At 40.0% G+C, this 23,654-nt stretch overlaps 1 protein-coding gene across 8 annotated transcripts in view; it reads right to left on the bottom strand.

Moving 5' to 3' along the window:
- Nucleotides 1–5,390: 5,390 nt before the first annotated feature.
- The window catches only part of NCEH1 (neutral cholesterol ester hydrolase 1), a 101,185-nt gene continuing 82,921 nt past the window's right edge, over nucleotides 5,391–23,654 (bottom strand). For all 8 annotated transcript variants that reach the window (XR_016393073.1, XR_016393076.1, XR_016393077.1 and 5 more), the window contains one exon: nucleotides 5,391–23,654. This exon is cut by the window's right edge. The gene's annotated coding sequence lies outside the window, so the exon portion shown is untranslated.

Genomic DNA, 23,654 nt, shown 5'->3' with positions numbered 1-23,654 from the left:
GACCTCCTGGCACCTTGTAACATCAATCAGCGAGAGCTCTCCCGGAGATCCTGTCTCAACGCTAAGACCCAGCTCCACTCATTGACCAGCAAGCTACAGTGCTTGATACCCCACGCCAAACAACTAGCAAGACAGGAACACAATCCCACCCATTAGCAGAGAGGCTGCCTAAAATCATAATAAGTCCACAGACACCCCAAAACACACCACTGGATGCGGAACTGCCCCAGGAAGACAAGATCCAGCCTCATCCATCAGAACACAGGCACCAGTCTCCTCCACCAGGAAGCTTACACAACCCACTCAACCAACTTTACCCACTGGGGGCAGACACCAAAAACAATGGGAACTATGAACCTGCAGCCTGTGAAAAGGAGACACCAAACACAGTAACTTAAGCAAAATAAGAAGAAAGAAAAATACACAGCAGATGAAGGAGCAAGGTAAAACCCCACCCGACCAAACAAATGAAGAGGAAGTAGGCAGTCTACTGAAAACGAATTCAGAGTAATGATAGTAAAGATGATCCGAAATCTTGGAAATAGAATGGAGAAAACACAAGAAACGTTTAACAAAGACAGAGAAGAATTAAAGAGTAAACAAACAAGGATGAACAACACAATAAATGAAATTAAAAATTCTCTAGAAGAAATCAATAGCAGAATAACTGAGGCAGAAGAATGGATAAGTGACATGGAAGATAAAATAGTGGAAATAACTACCACAGAGCAGAATAAAGAAAGAAGAATGAAAAGAATTTAGGACAGTCTCAGAGACCTCTGGGACAACGTTAAACGCACCAACATTCGAATTATAGGAGTCCCAGAAGAAGAGAAAAAGAAAGGGACTGAGAAAATATTTGAAGAGATTATAGTTGAAAACTTCCCTAACATAGGAAAGGAAATAGTCAATCAACTCCAGGAAGCAAAGAGAGTCCCATATAGGATAAATCCAAGGACGCATATTAATCAAACTATCAAAAATTAAATACAAAGAAAACATATTAAAAGCAGCAAGGGAAAAGCAAGAAATAACACACAAGGGAATCCCCATAAGGTTAACAGCTGATCTCTCAGCAGAAACTCTGCAAGCCAGAAGGGAGTGGCAGGATGTAGTTAAAGTGATGAAAGGGAAAAACCTACAACCAAGATTACTCTACCCAGCAAGGATCTCATTCAGATTTGATGGAGATATTAAAACCTTCACAGACAAGCAAAAGTTAAGAGAATTCAGCACCACCAAACCAGCTTTACAACAAATGCTAAAGGAACTACTCTGGGCAGGAAACACAAGAGAAGGAAAACACCTACAATAACAAACCAAAATAATTAAGAAAATGGTAATAGGAACATACATATCAATAATTACCTTAAATGTAAATGGATTAAATTCTCCAACCTAAAGACATAGACTGGCTGAATGGATACAAAAACAAGACCCATACATATGCTGTCTACAAGAGACCCACTTCAGACCTAGAGACACATACAGACTGAAAGTAAGGGGATGGAAAAAGATATTCCATGCACATGGAAATCAAAAGAAAGCTGGAGTAGCAATTCTCATATCAGACAAAATAGACTTTAAAATAAAGACTATTACAAGAGACAAAGAAGGACACTACATAATGATCAAGGGATCAATCCAAGAAGAAGATATAACAATTGTAAATATTTATGCACCCAATATAGGAGCACCTCAATACATAAGGCAAATACTAACAGCCATAAAAGGGGAAATCAACAGTAACACAATCATAGTAAGGGACTTTAACACCCCACTTTCACCAGTGGACAGATCATCCAAAATGGAAATAAATAAGGAAACACAAGCTTTAAATGATACATTAAACAACAAGGACTTAATTGATATTTATAGGACATTCCATCCAAAAACAACAGAATACACTTTCTTCTCAAGTGCTCATGGAACATTCTCCAGGGTAGATCAGATCTTGGGTCACAAATCAAGCCTTGGTAAATTTAAGAAAATTAAAATTGTATCAAGTATCTTTTCCAACCACAACACTATGAGACTAGATATCAATTACAGGAAAAGATCTGTAAAAAATACAAACACATGGAGGCTAAAAAATACGCTTCTAAATAACCAAGAAATCACTGAAGAAATCAAGGAGGAAATCAAAAAATACCTAGAAACAACTGACAATGAAAACACGATGACCCAAAATCTATGGGATGCAGCAAAAGCAGTTCTAATAGGGAAGTTTATAGCAATACAATCCTACCTCAAGAAACAAGAAAAATCTCAAATAAAGAACCTAACCTCGCACCTAAAGCAATTAGAGGAAGAAGAACAAAAAACACCCAAAGTTAGCAGTAGGAAAGAAATCATAAGGATCAGATCAGAAATAAATGAAAAGAAATGAAGGAAATCAAAGCAAAGATCAAGAAAACTAAAAGTTGGTTCTTGGAGAAGATAAACAAAATTGATAAACCATTAGCCAGACTCATCAAGAAAAAAAGGGGAAAAGACTCAAATCAATAGAATTAGAAATGAAAAAGGAAAAGTAACAACTGACACTGCAGAAATACAAAGGATCATGAGAGATTACTACAAGCAACTATATGCCAATAATATGGACAACCTGGAAGAAATGGACAAATTCTTAGAAAAGCACAACCTTCTGAGACTGAACCAGGAAGAAAAAGAAAATATAAACAGACCAAGCACAAGCACTGAAATTGAGATTGTGATTAAAAATCTTCCAATAAACAAAAGCCCAGGACCAGATGGCTTCACAGGCAAATTCTATCAAACATTTAGAGAAGACTTAACACCTATCCTTCTCAAACTCTTCCAAAATATAGCAGAGGGAGGAACACTCCCAAACTCATTCTACAAGGCCAGCATCACCCTGATACCAAAACCAGAAAAAGATCTCACAAAAAAAGAAAACTACAGGCCAATATCACTGATTAACATAGATGCAAAAATCCTCAACGAAGTACTAGCAAACAGAACCCAACAGCACATTAAACGGATCATACACCATGATCAAGTGGGGTTTATCCCAGGAATGCAAGGATTCTTCAGTATGCACAAATTGTTCAATGTGATACACCATATTAACAAACTGAAGGAGAAAAACCATATGATCATCTTAATAGATCCAGAAAAATCTTTCAACAAAATTCAACACCATTTATGATAAAAACCCTCCAGAAAGTAGGCACAGAGGGAACTTAACCCTAACATAATAAAAGCCATATATGACAAACCCACAGCCAACATCGTTCTCAATGGTGAAAAACTGAAACCATTTCCACTAAGATCAGGAACAAGACAAGGTTGCTGACTGTCACCGCTATTATTCAACATAGTTTTGGAAGTTTTAGCCACAGCAATCAGAGAAGAAAAAGAAATAAAAGGAATACAAATCAGAAAAGATGAAGTAAAGCTGTCACTGTTTGCAGATGAAATGACACTATACATAGAGAATCCTAAAGATGCTACCAGAAAACTACTAGAGCTAATCAATGAATTTGGTAAAGTAGCAGGATACAAAATTAATGCAAAGTAATCTCTTGCATTCCTATACACTAATGACGAAAAATCTGACAGAGAAATTAAGGAAACACTCCCATTTACCACTGCAACAAAAAGAATAAAATACCTAGGAATAAACCTACCTAAGCAGACAAAAGACCTGTATGCAGAAAACTATAAGACACTGATGAAAGAAACTAAAGGTAATACCAACAGATGGAGAGATATACCATGTTCTTGGATTGGAAGAATCAACACTGTGAAAATGACTCTACTACCCAAAGCAATCTACAGATTCAATGCAATCCCTATCAAACTACCAATGGCATTTTTCACAGAACTAGAACAAAAAATTTCACAATTTGTATGAAAACACAAAAGACCCCGAATAGCCAGAGTAATCTTGGGAAAGAAAAACGGAGCTTGAGGAATCAGGCTCCCTGGTTTCAGACTATACTACAAAGCTACAGTAATCAAGACAGTATGGTACTGACACAAAAACAGAAATATAGATCAATGGAACAGGATAGAAAGCCCAGAGACAAACCCACGCATATACGGTTAACTTATTTTTGATAAAGGAGGCAAGAATATACAATGGAGAAAAGACAGTCTCCTCAATAAGTGGTGGTGGGAAAACTGGACAGCTACATGTAAAAGAATGAAATTAGAACACTCCCTAACACCACACACAAAAATAAACTCAAAATTGATAAAAGACCTAAATGTAAGGCCAGACATTATAAAACTCTTAGAGGAAAACATAGGCAGAACACTCTATGACATAAATCACAGCAAGATCCTTTTTGACCCACCTCCTAGGGAAAGGGAAATAAAACCAAAAATAAACAAATGGGACATAATGAAACTTCAAAGCTTTTGCACAGCAAAGGAAACCATAAACAAGATGAAAAGACAACACTCAGAATGGAAGAAAATACTTGCCAATGAAGCAACTGACAAAGGATTAATCTCCAAAATATACAAGCAGCTCATGCAGCTCCATATCAAAAAAACAAACAACCCAACCCCAAAATGGGCAGAAGGCCTAAATAGACATTTCTCCAAAGAAGATATACAGATTTCCAACAAACACATGAAAGGATGCTCAACATCACTAATCATTAGAGAAATGCAAATCAAAACTACAATGAGGTATCACGTCACACCAGTCAGAATGGCCATCATCAAGAAGTCTACAAACAATAAATGCTGGAGAGGGTGTGGAGAAAAGGGGACCCTCTTCCACTGTTGGTGGGAATGTAAACTGATAGAGCCACTATGGAGAACAGTATAGAGGTTCCTTAAAAAACTACAAATAAAACTACCATATGACCCAGCAATCCCACTATTGGGCATATACCTGGAGAGAGGCATAATTCAAAAGGGTCATGTACCACAATGTTCATTGCAGCACTATTTACAATAGCCAGGACATGGAAGCAACCTAAGTGTCCATCATCAGATGAATGGATAAAGAAGATGTGGCACATATATATAATGGAATATTACTCAGCCATAAAAAGAAATGAAGTCGAGTTATTTGTAGTGAGGTGGATAGACCTAGAGTCTGACATGCAGAGTGAAGTAAGTCAGAAAGAGAAAAACAAATACTGTATGCTAACACATATATATGGAATCTAAAAAAAAAAAGGTTCTGAGGAACCTAGGGTCAGGATAGGAATAAAGATGCAGACGTAGAGATTGGACTTGAGGACATGGGGAGGGGGAAGGGTAAACTGGGATGAAGTGAGAGAGTAGCATTGACATATATATACTACCAAATGTAAAGTAGATAGCTAGTGGGAAGCAGCCACATAGCACAGGGAGGTCAGCTCGGTGCTTTGCGACCACCTAGAGGGGTGGGATAGGGAGGGTGGGATGGAGACGCAAGAGGGAGGGGATATGGGGATATATGTATATGTATAGCTGATTCACTTTGTGATACAGCAGAAACTAACACACCATTGTAAAGCAATTATACCCGATGTTAAAAAATAAAAGACAAAAAAGTAAAAAGTGAGATTCAATAGAACAAAATAGAAAATATCGACATGCATCACATGTAGTATGGCTAAGCATCTTACATCATATATTTACACACATATGGATATTCAGGGATCTAATGTAAAGTGTATTTGTGACTGCAGGTTGTGGTCAAAAATATTTTGAATGTCACTGATGCTGTGGAAAGAGTGTTGGGAGATGTGAGGAACCTGGAGATCTGGGCTATAATCACAGTTCTGTCACTATCATTCCCCTGTGACCTGGGCAAGTAAATCTCCTTCCTTCTCTGGGTTTTACTGATCTTCTCTGTCAAGTGAGAGTGTGAAATTTGCTTCTGAAGTCTTTTTCAGCTTTAAGCTTTTAGCAGTCTTTCATTCCAGGAGCTGCAGGGAACATTGTAAGGTAGGAAAACAGCTGAAGAAGTGAGAAGAGGCTGAATTTCAAGGACAGGATGAGAGTTATACTAACCCTAGGCTTCTGAGGGCCTACCATGGGCTGGGGAGAGTGCATAGTCCCTAACATGGGGTGTTTCTATCCTTACGTAACAGAGGGCTTTTCCTGAATCTTGTAATGGTTTGGATTGTGCAACTCTGGACTTAGGAGTAAAGACAGACTGAATTCTTCAGCAAAATAGAAGGGAGGAGGGACAATGGTGAGGAGGGATTTGGGAGAAACAGAAAGTGTGGGTGGTAAGCCTGGGCCAGTGAGCAGTGTGTGTAGGTAGCCCGTTTTTAGTGGCTAAAACAGCCAAAGAAGAAACATTAGAGAAAAAAGTACCAAGTAGAGATTTTTTTTAAAAATTGGGATGGGAAGAGAGGGGAGTTGTGCAATGTGAAACTGTCTTCTTCATTTACCCTTTGACATTTTCAGAAAGTCTACATACTTTTGTGTAAGTGAATTCTCTTTAGCAATTTCAAAGAGTTGAGAGGCGTTAAACTGTGAGACCAGCTCAGCCCAGCATGAAATAGAGATGACACGTAACAGACACAAGGGCCAAGGGAAAAGAAGATAGCCGATGACTGCACGTGTCTGGAACAACCCTGACAGGGAGGTGGTGTTTTCTCCAGCACCTCAGGACATACTCAAGGAACCTAGCTGCTCCCTTACTGACATTTCATACAATGCAGCATTCAAATATGTTTACAGTTCTCCTTGAAATAGGAAGCTTTGTGGGGAATCATGGTCTAGAATAGAATAGAAAATTTCTAGAATAGAAAGTTTTATCTTCCATTAAATTCGCCTTTTTAGAAAAAGAAAAACATCTCTATGCTAGTGTTTAGAACATAACAAACTGTATATGTTTCTGATTTTTTATTCCTAGGTAGCTCTAAAAAATTGTTCTTACCATGGCAACCTCAGTGCTGGCTGTGGAAAATGCCATTTCTAATTGTGTTTTGTACGCCGAGGCTCAAGGAACATTTCTGCAGGGATCAATTTTTTTTAAGGAATCATCTTTTTAACATATGTTATTTAATTACTCTCCTTCGGTGTACCAACATCCTTAACTGACAAATGATAATTGTGCTTTCCCAGTGGAGTGAATTAATTCTTAAACCAGGGTTTCCAAAGGGTTGAGAGCATGTGAATTGGTCTTCTTGCCCGGTCCTGGGTGACACTTCTTACTGTTTACGAAAGCAGGGAGGCTGCTGTTGACCTGCAGAAGTTCTGAGAACATGAAAGCAGTCTGCTAGGAAGGAGATGGGGTGTGGCAAAATAAATGTTTTTACAAATTGGGGTGGTACTCCTTGCCCTATTGCCCTTTTTCTTCTTCTGCTTATTGTTTTAGAGATCATTTTTAATCTACCATCTCAGGATCTGTGAGTTTTCTTGTTCACACTCCCCTCTCAGACGACTGTAGGGTTGGGGGATGGGATCTAGGGTTTTGACTCAGGTGGGGATTTTTGGCCCGCATGGGTTTTTGAAAATGGGCGTGGCCATGGGCTTGAGAATATGGATCTAAGGGAGGCTGGGAAAATATGCACCTACACTGTTGTAACCTCCAATGGAAGGTGAAGGTGATTACCAAACAGATTCTCTAAGTTGTTGTCAGCTCTGGAGCTTCCAGAGAGAGAGAACCAGGTAATAGACACAAAGCAGCAGACAAGAGAACCCAGGATGAGCATGTGGGTGTGAGACAAACTATGACAGGAGGCTGACCTGGAAGATTGCTGTGATCGTTTCTTTGGAAGGTGGGAGGTGAGCCTTTAGGGATGCTGTTATTTATGGGTTGAATTGTGTCCCCCGCAAGTTCCTATGGGGCAGTCCTAATACCCAGCACCTCAGAATGTGACCTTATTTGGAGACAGGGTCTCTACAGAGGTAATTAAGTTAATATAAGGTCACTAGAGTGGGCCCTAATCCAATATGACTAGTGCTCAGGGCATTTGGTCACAGACATGCACACAGAAGAGTGAAGATGTGAAGACAAAGGCAGAGACCAGAGATCGGGATGATGCTTCTGTACACCAAGGAATGCCAAAGGTGGCCCGCAAAACACCAGAAGCTAGGGGAGACGCAGCAGCAGATTCTTTCTCACAGCTCTCAGAAGGAGCCAACCCTGCTGACACCTCAGACATCCAGCCTCCAGAACTGTGAGACAAAAAATTTCTGTTGTTTTTGCTACCTACTTTGTGATACTCTGTTGTAGCAGCCCTGGCAAACTAGTACAGATGCTGAGGCACCTGTGCCTAATTATAACCTCCCCTCTTTTAGAGATGAGGAACAATGGGAAGTTAAAAAACAAAAGCACACCTGTTCTAGGGATTATCCTCTCACAGTAAAATCTGTCAGATCAAAGTCAATGATAATTCTGGAATGGTTGACCATAAAAACATATGGGACCTTCATATACCATCTAATCTGAACTGTCATTTTCAGATGTGGAATCCAGAGCCCGGAGAGCAGGAGGGTCCTGCTAAGGTCAACTGGTGAGACAGTGGTCAACAGTGGACTCCTGTATTAGTCCACCAGGGCTACCTTAACAAAACACCATGGACTGGGTGGCTTAAACAATAGAAATTTATTTCCTCACAGTTCTGGAGACTAGAACTCAAAGATCAAGATGTTGGCAGGTTTGATTTTTTTCTGAGGCTTCTATCCTGGGTTTGCAGATGGCTGCCTTTTTGCTATGTCCTCACATGGTCTTTCCTCTGTGCATACACATCTCTGGTGTCTCTGTGCATCTAAATTTTCTCTTCTCATAGGGACACCAGTCAGATTGAATTAGGGCACAGTCTGATGGTCTCATTTTAACTTAATCTTTAAAAGCCCTATCTCCATATACAGTTACATTCTGAGGCACTAGGTGTTAGGACTTCAACATATGAATTGGGGGGGGGCACACAATCCAGCTCATAATATCCTGTCTCCTTCAATACATGTTCTTTTACATGCAAAATACATTCACACACACACCCAGTCCCAATAGCCCCAAAGTCTTGACTCTAAGCATCAACTCTAAGTCCCAAATCTCATCTAAATATCTAAATCAAGTATGCGTGAGACGAGGTATGATTCATCCTGAAGCAAAATTCCTCTCCAGCTGTGAACCTGTGGAATCAGATAAGTTGTCTGCTTGTTTTGTGACTAATATGGGATTTATTCTTGAGAATGTTTTGTGAACACTAGAGAAGAATGCATATGCTGCTGCTGTTGGGTGGGAGGGATGTTCTATATCCATCTGTTAAGTCTATTTGCTCTGTAGTGTTCTTCAAGTCCACTGTTTCTTTGTTGATTTTCTGTCTAGCTGTTCTAGCCATTATTAAAAGTGAGGCAATAAATCTCCTAATATTATTGTATTGCTGTCTATTTCTTCTCTAGTTCTGTCAATGTTTTCTTCATATATATAGGTGCTCTGATGTTGAATGGATATATATTTATCATTGTTGTGTCTTCCTGTTGAATTGATCTTTTATCATTATATAACATCCTTCTTTGTCTCTTGTGACAGTTTTTGACTTAGTGTCTATTTTGTCTGATAAAAGTATAGCCACTCATGCTGTTTTCTGGTTACAATTTTCATGGACTATCTTTTCGCAACTCTTCACTTTCAGTCTGTCTGTCTTTCGATCCAAAGTGAGTTCCTTGTTGATAGTACATAGTTGGACCTTGTTTTTTAAATCCATTCAGCCACTCTGTGTCTTTTGATTAGGGAGTTTAATTCACTTACATTTAATGTAATTACTGTTAGGGAAGGATTTAATATCGCCATTTTGCTGTTTTCTGTTTGTATTGTACTTTGTTCATCTCTTTTTTTCTCTTGCTATCTTCATGTTTCATTTATTTTTTATATTAATATGCTTTGATTTCTTTCTCTTTTTCTGTTGTGTAACTTCTATAGGTATTTTCTTTGTAGTTACCATAGGGCTTACATAAATTTTCCTACAGTTATAAGTCTATTTTAAGCTGATGAGAACTTATTTTCAATCACATATAAAAACTCTACACTTTTACTTCTCCCTCTACCACATGCACTTTGTTATGTCACAATTTATATCTATTTGTACTGGGTACCCATTAACATCTTTAAAGTTATAATTATTTTTAATACTTTTGTCTTTTAACTTTTAAGCTGAATTAGAAGTGACTTACCCACCATCACTACAATATTCTGTATCTATCCATATATTTATCTTTATCAAAAATCTTATACTTTCTTATGCTATCATGTTGCTGTTTAACATCTTTTTTTTTTTTTTTTTTTGCAGTACATGGGCCTCTCCCGTTGTGGAGCACAGGCTCCAGATGTGCAGGCTCAGCAGCCATGGCTCACGGGCCTAGCCACTCCGCAGCATGTGGGATCTTCCCAGACCGGGGCACGAACCCGTGTCCCCTGCATCGGCAGGTGGACTCTCAACCACTGCGCCACCAGGGAAGCCCTTAACATCTTTTTATTTCAACTTGAAGAACTCCCATTAGTATTTCTTGTAAGGCAGGTCTAATGGTGATGAACTTCCTCAGCTTTTGTTTATCTGGGAAGGTCTATCTCTTCTGCACTTTTGAAAAAAGCATGAAAAACGTTTTGCTGATTATAGTATTCTTGGTTGGCAGTTTCTTTTTTTCAACACTCTGAATATAGTGTGCCACTCCCTTCTGGCCTGCAAAATTTCTGCTAAAAAACTTGATTCCCTTGTACATATGAGCTGTCTTTCTCTTGCTGCTTTTAAGATTCTCTCCCTGTCTCTAACTTTTGACAATTTAATTATAATGTGTCTCAGTGTAGATTTCTTTGGATTAATCTTAGTCATCTTATTTGGAACTCTCTAGGCTTCCTGGATCTGGAATGGGTTTGTCTGAGTGCTTTCACAATTGACTAAAAACATCTACACAACCTGAATACCCATAATCATCAAGGTCAAATGGAAAACATATTTTTGAGAGGGGGGAAATGAAACAAAACTTTACCCATTTTACAGTTTGGTAAAGAAGAACAAAACCATCACAATATTATCTGCATTTACATATAAGAAGAAGACCAAAGAGGTTTTCTCTCAAAATTTGTTTTAAGATTGTCAGCATCCAGTCTTTACTTTTTAAATTAATGTTAGATTGTTTTCACAGAAAAGGTATGAGTTGGGAAACAGAAAGGGGGGGGGAGAGAGAGAGAGAGAGAGAGAAAGGGAGAGAGAGAGAGAGGTGGTGGGTGGGTAAGGGGGAGAATATGATCTGGGGAATAGGAGTAAGGTGGTTATGCTTGGGTGGATTTGCTACCCTGCTCCTGGGTTCCCTGAGGTGGGGAAAGTTCCAGGAATAGACACTGTCTTGGGAGCCTCCTATTAGCATTTTTTCCTACTAATTGGACCTTTTTCAAATTATTAAGCAATTGAAGTTGTTTAACTATTTAGCAGTGTTCTGATTCTCTTTCATTTCTGGATTATATAACACCAAACCAAAGAATATGGCCAACCAAAGAAAACTAATAATTTTTTCTTCACATTTTGGCAACTGTATTTATTAGCTAAAGATCTAGATCTGAGAAACAGTTTGATAAAAGCAAAGTTGCAATTAGAAAACTGAATACCACAGAAACAGACTTATTGGTCTTTCCTGGGTGAGGTTTCAAGGTAATATATTTTCAGCAGAATGTATCACATGTTTTTATGGTTACTAGTCAGATGGAAGCTTGCTCTGGGTAAAAGCAATGTTGCTTTGCTTTCTGCCAGCATGATTGGTGAGACTGCCCCTGAATTCAGATTAGAGAAATGTTTACAGCTGTTGCCTCCAACACTGATATATGACTTGGTTTTGCAGTCATACTCAGGTCACCTTTCATTCTATTGAGAACTTTCTTTTCAACACAAGAGATAAGTGAACAAAATGATTTAATTGATATTAAATAGAGGCTATTATTATCTTTTGCGTGATCATTTTTTTTTGGCCGCACTGCATAGCTTGTGGGATCTTAGTTCCCTGACCAGGGATTGAACCTGGGCCACAGCAGTGAAAGCACCAAGTCCTAACCACTGGACAGCCAGGGAATTCCCTGCATGATCACTTTTTGATCTGCATGAAATCTATGAAAAGTGTAAGCAAAACTGTATATGCATTAAACGTGAAACGAATTCTTTAAGCACAAACACAAGGTCATGGCCATAATGTAGAAGAAACAACAATAAAATAGTAACCCAAAAGCAGGCACCAGCCCCACATCTAGTTTGATTTAGGTCATCTTGGAGACAGTTACCACATCTAAAATGGAGATAATAACAAATGCTTCCTACCTATTTCATGGGGACCCACAGGGCATAAGGATAGGGACAACTTCCACAATAATATGTCTTCTTTTTCACAGTGACTTGCCAAGCATTATGCATTACTCTAAGTGCCTTGTACTTTATATATGTTCCTCCCAACTATTCTGGAAACTAAGGGTTTCTCTCTCTCTCTCTCCCCCCACCCCCTCTTTTCTAGAAGAAGAAGTTAAAACGTGGAGACTCTAGGTAATTTATCCAAGTGTAGGAGAATGAGCTGAGATCGTAAGACTTTGAGAAACACAGAAGTCATCCTTCATCAAGAGTTCTAGGGCATTTGACTTTGGATTGATACTACTTTTATGTGATGGTTTTACTTGACAAAATCCAGATAAAAAAGCTGAGTGGCTTACCCTTTCACATATTAAATAACTTTTTTCTTAGGAAATGTTAAAAGTAGAATAATTATTAAAAATAATAACAATCCTTTATATTCATTTAAGTGCTTTCCCAGTGTATATTGATATAATAGTTTCTCAAATATAATCTCTGCTGAAATACTTTCTGATGTTTTTACTTTTAGTTGCTAACAAATATGACTTAGTTGTCTCCTTTATAACCTCCAACAAAGCAAACTGAAACATATAGAAGAAATATACAGAAAAGAACCTTTATCACACCACTTTAAGCAACTGGCCAAAGTCAACATCATTAGTAAAGGGACAAATCAACATCATGTATCTCCTGGTGTGAGGCAGTGAGAACACAGCAACACTTGAGTGATATTCCTGACAAAGACAAATAATCCTAATCTAATGGTTAGACAATGTCAGACAAATCCAAACTGAAAGACATTCTACAAAATAGCTGGCCTGTGTGCTTCAAAAATGTTAGTGTCATAAAACACAGGAGATCTGAGGAACTATTTCAGATTAACGGAGACTTAAAAGACATGATAATTGAATGCAATGCGTGATCCAAGATTTTCATGTGTTATAAAAGACATTATTGGAATAATTTGCTGTATTGGAATAAGAGCTGATATTAGATAAGAATTATATCAGTGTTAATTTCCTGATTTTGATTATTGTTGTGTGATTATATAAAAGAATGTACAAAGGTATTTAGTGGTAATGGCTAGCGTGCCTGCAATTTATTTTCAAATATTTCAGAATGTATATTGAGGGAGAAAAAATGAAACAAATGCACTAAAATGTTAACATTTGGGAAATCTGAACGAAGAGCATTCAGGAATTCTTTGTAATAACATTGCAACTTCTCTGTAAGACAGAAATTCTATCAAAATGAAAAAAAAATTTTTTTAAAGCACCTATGCAGATTGTTCTTGGAAAGTTTTCCTGTCTTCTGTCTTACACCTTTCTAGACCCAGACATGGAATTGGCTATCTTTCCAAGGAGTCCTGGTTTGTTTTTGTGGAAATATGGTATTATAAACCATAATATGTATACTAAACATACTTAGTCATTGTATTCCACCTGGGATGCCATTGTTAGAAAACAATTTTAGTGGATAGTTCTAGTAAAGACACATTTTTTTCCTCTTAACGCGTGAGTTTATATGGATTTTTCTCATTCAGTTCTAATGCTATTGTGCTATTACTTAAATTATTTTCTATAATTGTACCTCCACTTCTTTTATGCTGGAAAAAAATCTTGATTTTTAACAAAATAAATATTATTGCTGATTAGTTTTTACCTAACAATAAAAAGAAAATAACTCCAAAACAAAAACACCATTAATACAAACTAGAAGATGATAGGATGAAGTTCGAAATTTTCTTTCACTTGTTTTTGTCCTTAGAATACATCTCATTATGGATGTATTGTCAACTTACTTTGGTCTACAGTCATTCACGATCCTTCATTTCTACATGTTATAGAAACACTTACCTAATGTGCGATTGTTTGTTCTTTTTCAATTTGAGGTTGTTCATATTCTTATGGTGACCCTTCTCAGGTTTTAGAAGATTTTAAGTTTTACTTCAGAGGAAAACAAAAGTCCCTTAACAGATAGGAGGGAAAAAGTCAGCCACTGAATCGTCAGAGTTCTGTGTATAAATTTCATTTAAACCACCATTTGGTTCATCATCAGTAACTAAATGAATGGTATGTGTAAAATTCAAATGCATGAGTCCCTGCTGGGCAAACCAATTCTGCCTTTAATATCCTATAATTATAAGGTATGTTAATATTATATCTATATCTAAGCTCCTGTGGAAATATTTTTTAAATCCATAAAACAAAATTACTTCACATGTAAAGGCCAAGTTGCTTCCAGTTATACTTATTCAAATCTCAGGATCAATGCTGCTTGCTAGATTCAGATTCTTTGATACAAGCCATTGCTCTATCCTCTGCCTTTTGCAATCTAGGCTTACTCTGAGGATAGAGCTACTTCACGTTGACTCTTTCCAGTTTCCAGCTGTGAAGATCAAATGTCCCAGATACTGAGTCCATTATTTCCAGAGTGGATCTTCCTAACTGTTTCAAGATTTTAGAGATAATGCCTTGAAGGCTTAACCTTATTCTGATGCAACCTGATGTATGGGATCACAGAGTCTCAGGGGATGGTTTACTGGGAGGCTCCTGAGGATTCAGAGCAGAGAGGGTCTAGGGGACTTGGGGAGCAGAGGAAGAGAGAAGCCTAACTGAGCAGACTTATACTCCTGTCAAGTGTAGGGTGGGGTGGAGACCAGAGGACAGTCTTGGGGGCCATTTTCCAGAAGGATTTTACAATTACTTGAGGAGGTATCCACTGAGATTTTTTCCTTGAGGTCCTCAATGAGATCTTGGGTATTTGGTAGTAAGTTTCATCTCCCCCAACTACACACACAAACACACACACACACACACACACACACACACACACACACACACACACACACCATCAATCCATATAGGCAAAAAAGGCATGATTCCATTCCATGATTTTCCTTAGATGTTTCAAGATCTATTGAAGGAAAACTACAGTTTGAGATTATTTCTGTTTATCTATACCAAATTTTAAAATATTTCACATATTGGTGACCATAATCATCCAGCATAGATGAGCATAGGTAGGGCTCCATTTTAAAAATTTTTTTTACTGAAGTGTAGTTAACTTACAATATTGTGTTAGTTTCAAATGTACAACAAAGTGAACATATGTATTCTTTTTCAGCTTCTTTTCCATTATACGTTATTTCAAGATATTGACTATAGTTCCCCGTGTAATTTGTGCACTGGGTATGTCCACAGTAAGTAGTTTTACTCCAGAGATGCAAGCTGGACACCATTCTTTTTACAGATCTTACAGAACACACATGAGGCAGAGTAATATAGAGGTTAAATGGATGGGCAGCCATTTTTTTCCCTCCTGTAGATAACAGAACTTTTTCCTGAATATGGTTCAGGATTTGAGCCCAGCTAAGGCAGCCCTGGAGGGTGGAAAGGAAGCAAAAAACACAAGCAAGACTTTACCTTGGGGCTTCCCTGGTGGCGCAGTGGTTAAGAACCCACCTGCCAATGCAGGGGAAACGGGTTCGAGCCCTGGTCCGGGAAGATCCCACATGCCACGGAGCAGCTAAGCCCGTGCGCCACAACTACTGAGCCTGTGCTCTAGAGCCCGCATGCCGCAACTACTGAAGCCCACACGCCTAGAGCCCGTGCTCTGCAACAAGAGAAGCCACTGCAATGAGAAGCCCGCACGCCGCAACGAAGAGTAGCCACCCCCTCGCCGCAACTAGAGAAAGCCCGCGCGCAGCAACAAAGACCCAACACAGCCAAAAATAAAATAAATAAATCTATTTTTTAAAAAAAGACTTTACCTCGTCACTGTTTCTCATCCGGCAATGACTTCAGCTGGATTTTCATAGGAATTGCTCCAAATCTCCCAAGACTAAAACAAATTGTAAAATGTTGTGAAAATTAAGACCATCAAGTCAAAATTTCAGAATAAGGGGGTGACTTAACTTGCTAGTCTACTTGGTATCTTCAAGTGATAACTGTTCTTTTAAACATCCTTAAGCTGAGTTCCTTGAGCAGGTGGTTAAGGAACTCTTCATGAGAACCAGCCTTCTTTGTGATAAGCCTTTCTTTCCCCTTCCCCCCAGCCCCAGAGTTGCTTTTTCTTCTTCTCAGGGCAGAGCAGGACCAGCGCTTGCCAGCGCTACACCATTGTGCAGATTAATAAAAGAAATCTTTTCTCAAGACATTTTACTTCTATCTGTTGGAAAATTGATGTAATAAATATACAGATCTATAATGTGTGCTCTGTGAATGGCACCCCCAGGTAGGCAGGGCCCCGGGTGGGTCCTGGGGCTGTTGCCCACCTGCTGGTGGGTGAGGCTAGTCTGTGGCTAGTGTTGGCTCAGTGGTGGGCAAGGCGGGGTCCGTAGGTGGGCTCACAGGAACCTATGGCAGCTGACAGCCTGCTGGCTGCTTGGCCTGGGGGCTTCCCAGAACTGGTGCAGACCAGCTGGTGGATGGGGACGGGTCCCAGCTGCTAAAAAGCTGGAGGAAGGACTCCAAAACGGTGCCAGCCAGCACCTGTGTCCTTACGGTAGAATGAGTTCCGAGCTCCGCAAAAGGCTGCTGCCAGCATCTGTGTCCCCAGGGTGAGTTTTAATTACCCCCTGCCTCTCCAGGAGGCTCTCCAAGATCAGCAGGTGGGTCTGACCAGGCTCCATTTTTATTTATTTATTTATTTATTTTTGCGGTATGCGGGTCTCTCACTGTTGTGGCCTCTCCCGTTGCGGAGCACAGGCTCCGGACGTGCAGGCTCAGTAGCCATGGCTCACGGGCCCAGCCGCTCCGCGGCATGTGGGATCTTCCCGGACCAGGGCACAAACCCGTGTGCCCTGCACCGGCAGGCGGACTCCCAACCACTGCGCCACCAGGGAAGCCCCAGGCTCCTTTCAAATGACTGCTTCTGCCCTGGGTCTCAGAGCATGTGAGCTCCTTTTCAGAGTGAAGTCTCTGTTTCCTGCAGCCCTCTGGCCCTCCTGAAAGTACGCCCTCCTGGCCTTCAAAGCCAGGTGTTCTGCGGGCTCGTCTTCCCCGTGCAGGACCCCCGGGCTGGGGAGCCCAATGTGGGGCTCGGACCCCTGGCTCCTTCGGGAGGACATTTACAATTGTGATTATCCTCCTGTTTGCGGGTCACCTACCTGGGGGTGTGAGTCTTGACTACATTGTGCCTTTGCTCCTCCTACCATCTTATTGTGGCTCCTTCTTTATATCTTTAGTTGTAGATCTTTTCTGCTAGTCTTCAGGTTATTCTCATCCATAGTTGCTCTGTAAATAGTTGTGATTTGGGTGTTCCCGTGGGAGCAGGCGAGCTCAGAGTCTTCCTACCCCACCATCTTGTCCTCTCCTCTTCCTATACTTCCCGGTTGCAGTTCCCAAACCAGCTCCCAGTGAAGGGGATTAAAAAAAGTGTTGGGAAAGGCAGTCTCAAGCATGCAGTCTTTCAGCCACATAAGAATGGGCTTTCCGGGCTTACCTGGTGGCGCCGTGGTTGAGAGTCCTCCTGCCGATGCAGGGGACGCGGGTTCGTGCCCCGGTCCGGGAAGATCCCACATACCGTGGAGCGGCTGGGCCCGTGAGCCATGGCCGCTGAGCCTGCGCGTCTGGAGCCTGTGCTCCGCGGCGGGAGAGGCCGTGACAGTGAAAAAAGAATGGGCTTTCCCTAGAACCCACACACCTGTGCCGGGTTTATCGCCTTGTGTGGGAATAGCTTTCCTTGTTTCAGACTCACAGTGTGCTCCTTTGTTTTGCTTAAGACTGTGCACGACCGTGTGCATGCACATGACCGGACTGTGTGCATGTGTCAGTGCCCTCAGGCACACTCCCAGCTTTCTGTAAGTCAGAGCCCACAGGTGTGGGGCTGGAGTCTGGGTCGTTTGACTGCAGCACAAAATAGAGTACGTGCAACCACGCTACCTGAATTGGTAGTTAAGTGGATCAGCTGGCCCTGGGGGCCCAACCTCTGCAAGGAGCTGGATCTTATGCACGCTTTCTCTCCTCTTGCTATGAATAAATGCTGTGCCACTTGAGCTTGGTGTGTGCGTTGTTTGTTCTCAGTGACCTCAAATCATGTACTTGTTTCTTCCCTGGGTGACATGCCTGCCCTTTAGCCTGGGCCCCACTCATGTTACACTCTATCCTGTAGCACAGCCTGACCACCCAGTGGTCACCCACATGGTGTGATAGCCTGAATAATGGCCCCTCAAAGATGTTCGTGCCCTAATCCCCAGAAACTGTGACTATGTTACTTTACACGGTAAAAGGGACTTTGCTGTGGGGTTAAATTAAGGATCTTGAGTTAAGGAGACACTCCTGGATTATACAGGTGGGTCCACTGCAATCACAGGTTTAACAAGAGAGAGGCAAAAGGGTGAGAGTTGTGAAGATGTGATGACAGGCACAGAGAGGAAAAGGAGATGTGATAAGAGGCCACAAGTCAAGGAATGCAGGTAGCCTCTGGCTGTTGGAAAAGGCAACATATTCCCTCCTGTAGCCTCAAGAAAGAACCGGTCCTGCCACCATCTTGATTTTAGGCCAGTGAGATTGATTTTGAACTTCTGACCTCCAGAAATGTAAGATAATAAATTTGTGTTGTTTAAAGACATTAAATTTGTAGCAGCAATAGGATGCTTAATAAAGACAGCCAACAATCAGACCCAAAGATGAAACAAGATCAGAAGTTTCTTTCCAACAGGCAAGTCACAGGCAAGAAGAGAGCTAAAATTTATTGAGTGCCCTAGCATGTACTAAGTGAAAGGCTACACGTTTAACACATGTGTTCTGCTTGGTATGACTGTGTAACAAGCAGGAACTTGGAGAAATCAAGTAGCCCAGGACCTGGGAGGGCTCCAGCTCCACCCTTGCTGGGTGGGTTTGCATTTCTGAACTTTATTGTACCTCACAGCAAAATGCTAATGCCAACCTTGCAGTGCTGTTTTGAGAATAAGAAATAATATATCTATAGCACCTATGATAAAGTATTATTAATATTACTGTTACTGTTGGGACTTCTGTGGTGGCGCAGTGGTTAAGAACCCGCCTGCCAATGCAGGGGACATGGGTCCGAGCCCTGGTCTGGGAAGATCCCACGTGCCGTGGAGCAACTAAGCCCGTGTGCCACAACTACTGAAGCCCACACACCTAGAGCCCGTGTTCCGCAACAAGGGAAGCCATTGCAATGAGAAGCCCGCACACACAACAAAGAGTAGCTGCCGCTCCCCACAACTAGAGAAAGTCCATGCAGAGCAACGTAGACCCAATGCAGCCAAAAATAAAATAAGTACATTTAAAAAATATATATTACTGTTACTGTTATTATCACAATAGCAGAGCGTGGTAGATCTGTGTGGCTCCTATGACTGGCAATAAGGCCACACCTACGTTTTAAACAGTCCCTCTTTGTTTCCTGGTTCACTGGCTACTCCTTGTTACTATGGCCTGTCCGTGTGGGCCTGGCTTCACCGTAGAATTTCAACTGGTAGTTGCTTTCTACTCTCCACTTAAGACAGAAGGCCTCAGAATGTCCCCTCCCCTCCCCCACACTGGAAACGTGGGGTTTCACTACTTGTTGCTTAGAGGGTACTTGGGCAAGAGCAAATTGTACATGGATAATGGTATTTGCAAGGCCTTTACAGTTTTCTGAGCTGCTTCCCCCATGCTTTGAGTGATCCTTATGGGTTCTCAGGTGTCTGCCTCTCCTACTATTGAGCAAGACCTTTCACCCTTGCTGTGCTCAAGAAGCAGGTTAGCCAAATAGTGTTTTTTCTGGCCTCCAATCTATTTTATTAGAGAAATCACCTTCTAATGTGGCAGGAAATATTAGAATGCACAAAAGAAATTCCAAAGAGTTTTAAATAAGTTACATTAATTTTGCCTGTGAGATTTTCCTCCTGAGGCTGAATGGTAAAGCAACGTCTTTGGAGTCAAACAAAATACCACTTACAAGCCAGATGAACTGGAGAAAATTATTTAACCTCTTAAAAAATATGTATATATATATATGTGTATATATACAGAAATAATATTCCACATGTGAGTACTATATAAATAACGTGTAATAAAGTGCTTAGTAAATATCTATTTCCTTCCATTCCTTAGTTTACAAGTGCTTCTTTTTAATTTTCACTTCTTTCCTGTTTCTGTTTTGACCATTGTTTAGATGTATCCTCAGATTTGTTTTGCCCTGATTGTGGGTATGGGTTCAATGAGTTCTTTCGTGACAAAACGAATAAAAAGAAACAATGACCATAGGAAGGATATAGACAATTTAGGTTTGGTATATTGGTCATCATGTAGAATAATCATTTATATAGAGCAATGAAAGCTTATTTTGTATTTTTGTGGTAGATGAATCCTTATAAACTTTTATTATTGTAAATTCATGAAATTACATTTTAACTACATACTCTACTTACCTGAAGGAATTTTTAAGAACTCACTCACATATAGAAATACGAACATATTATAACAGCCTTCTTCCTCCTTGGGTTATTTCTCATAGTGAAACAACAGAGAAACAAAAGTGATACCTTAAAAGAAAATGTAAAAAGAAACAGCTTGTGTTTGTTCCTAGAATAGAATCCAAATTAAACTTAAGAAGGAAGCTTGCTTTATCTCGGAAATCAAACTGCATGAAAATAAATCAGAAGGAACAAAAATTAGTTATGTAATGTTTGTTGATAAGGAACTTAACTGTGGGTGAGTCAATCACGTAATTAATCTTGCTTTACACTAAAATGACACTATTCTCAAGTGGGGTAAAACTTTTCAAAGGTACACTTATGGGCCGACATACCTCATTAATTCAAACTCCCCTAGGTCATACATGATATTATGACATTCCACAGAAGTAAATCTTTCATTTATCAACTGTAATATGGAATGTGACACCATCAAATACTAAATATTTGTGGCCTATTGACTTCATTTCAAAAGTTGTCTGATGAATAATTGCATGGATCATAAGGATCTTTCCAGAATCCTTGACTTAAATTATCCTAAACTTTTCCCCTCAATATACAACGTGCCTAGATTTTTCTGCCTGTGCAGCACTTTGCCTTCATGGAAAAGATGAAGACTTGTTGAGTGATTCAGATTACCAACGGTTTGAAATGTTCATGAACATGCCTGAACATCTTACTTGACACTCATCCTAGCCATGAAAAGTGGCTTACTACCTTCCTTTCTATAATATTTCAGCTTCACCCAAAGCATAAAAGAAATTTTGTTGTACTAGTTATTTTTTATATACATGAAAATTAATGTAATTCTTGAAGTTAAGAAAGATGATTGCTTACCACTGAATCATCTCATAGAGCACTAGTGACATGCATACACACTTTTGGAAAGAGTGGACTAAAGTTGTTTCAGCAAGTAGCTTTCCAATGAGATAGCAGATTAAATTTTACTGAGAAAGGAGCATTGTTTCTTCTAACTATGGATTAACCAGTGTAACATGAGTCCAGAGGTGCCAGTGTCCATATGGCCACCACATGGAGAGAGCCAGCCCTCACTGGACTGGGTGGCAGGGGGGGAGGTGAGGGGAATCTGACTGTTATCTTTTAACCACTTGGATTTAGTTAAACCTGAATCCAGTCTCATCCCAGCACTTTTCAGTTATATACTTGATACATTCTCATTTTTGAATAAGCCAGTTTAAGTTGGGTTTCTGTACGACTCAAAGGCCAGAAAAAGAAAGTGGAAAGAGTTCCCATATACCCCCTACTCCCATACATACACAAATTCCACCACTATCAATATCCCACACCATAATGGTACATTTGCTACAATTGACAAACCTACACTGACACATCCTTATCACCCAAAGTCCATAGTTTACATTAGGGTATATGTAAACTTGGTGTTGGACATTGTGTGGGTTTTGACAAATGTATAATGATGTGTGCACACCATTATAGCATCAAACAAAGTACTTTCACTGCCCTAAAAATCCTCTGTGCTCTGCCTATTCATCCCTCCCTCCTCTCTAACCCTTGGCAACCACCGAACTGTCTCTGTAGCTTTGCCTCTTCCAGGATGTCATAATATTTGGAATCATACAGTATGTAGCCTTTTCAGATTGACTTCTTTCACTTAGTTATATGCATTTAAGTTTCCTCTATGTTTTTTCATGGCTTGAGATCTCATTCCTTTTAGTGCTGAAATATTCCATTGTCTGGATATACCACAGTTTATTCGTTCACCTACTGAAGGACACCTTGGTGGCTTTCAACTTCTGGCAATTATGAATAAAGCTGCTATGAACAGCTGTGTGCAGGATTTTTGTGGACATACATTTTCAGTTCACTTGGGTAAATAACAAGTAGTGGAATTGCTGGATCACATGGTAAGAGTATGTTTAGTATTGTGAGGAATTGCCAAGCTGACTTCCAAAATGACTGCACCACTTTGTATTCCCACCAGCAATGAATGAGAGTTCCTGTTGCTCCACATCCTCCTCAACCTGTGGTGCTTTCAGTATTTTGGATTTTGGTCATTCTAATAAGTGTGTAGTGGTATCTCATTGTTATTTTAATTTTCAATTTCCTAATGACATGACATTAAACATCTTTTCATATGCTTATTTGGTATCCATATATCTTCTTTGATGAGGTGTCTGTTCAGGTCCTTTGCCCATTTTCCAAACAGGTTGTTTGTTTTCTTATGTTGGGTTTTAAGAGTTCTTTATAAAATTTGGATAACAATCTTTTATCAGATATACCTTTTGCAAATATTTTCTCCCCACCTGTTTTTTAAAAATAAAATCATAGCACAGCCTGGTACCAAGCCTTGATTTTGGGGGGCTTGATGGGACAATATCAGGATGTTAGGATGTGTTGACTACGTCCTGAAAACTTTAGTAAAATCATACAAGTGAGAAGTTTCTATCAAGTGTGGCCTCCCTGAAAGGCAGAGAAGAAGGAAATACAGCTTTTCTAAGAAAGATACATTTTGCCTATGACCATAAATCCAATATGGTTGAATGATGGATAGACTTGAGCTTTGCAGAGTTAAAAAGCTGGATTCTTTGCACCAAACTAAAGTCAGGGAAAGCAAATAAAGGGAGATGTGGTTGGACATAAGATGGAGACCTGGAGAAGTCTGATTCTTCAGCTCCTAACACATCTTTTTGGGTTCTTTTTATTGACAAAGATGACAATTACCCCCACTGTAAAAACCATTCCATGACGTGGAACGTGGGGTAAGGGGAAGGGGAATTGTTCTTCTCCAACCAGGGTACAGGGCTATAGTTTTCCACTGCCAGGTTGAATGCTGAAAACTTACAGAATGGATAAAGCTCTAGAACCTGTTGCTGTATGACAGAATGCCTCAGATTTAGCTCTTGATTCCAGAACCGTAATTCATCAAGATCTGTGGAACTGAACAAATGTAAATCAGCAGAGGCTAATAGAAGAGAAACTCCAAG

The sequence above is a fragment of the Delphinapterus leucas genome, chromosome 4, assembly GCF_059928025.1.
Source record: "Delphinapterus leucas isolate spDelLeu-1000000601 "Yukka" chromosome 4, BTC_Dleu_Yukka2, whole genome shotgun sequence".
Classification (NCBI taxonomy): Eukaryota; Metazoa; Chordata; class Mammalia; order Artiodactyla; family Monodontidae; genus Delphinapterus; species Delphinapterus leucas.
This window is presented reverse-complemented; position numbering and strand designations above follow the sequence as displayed.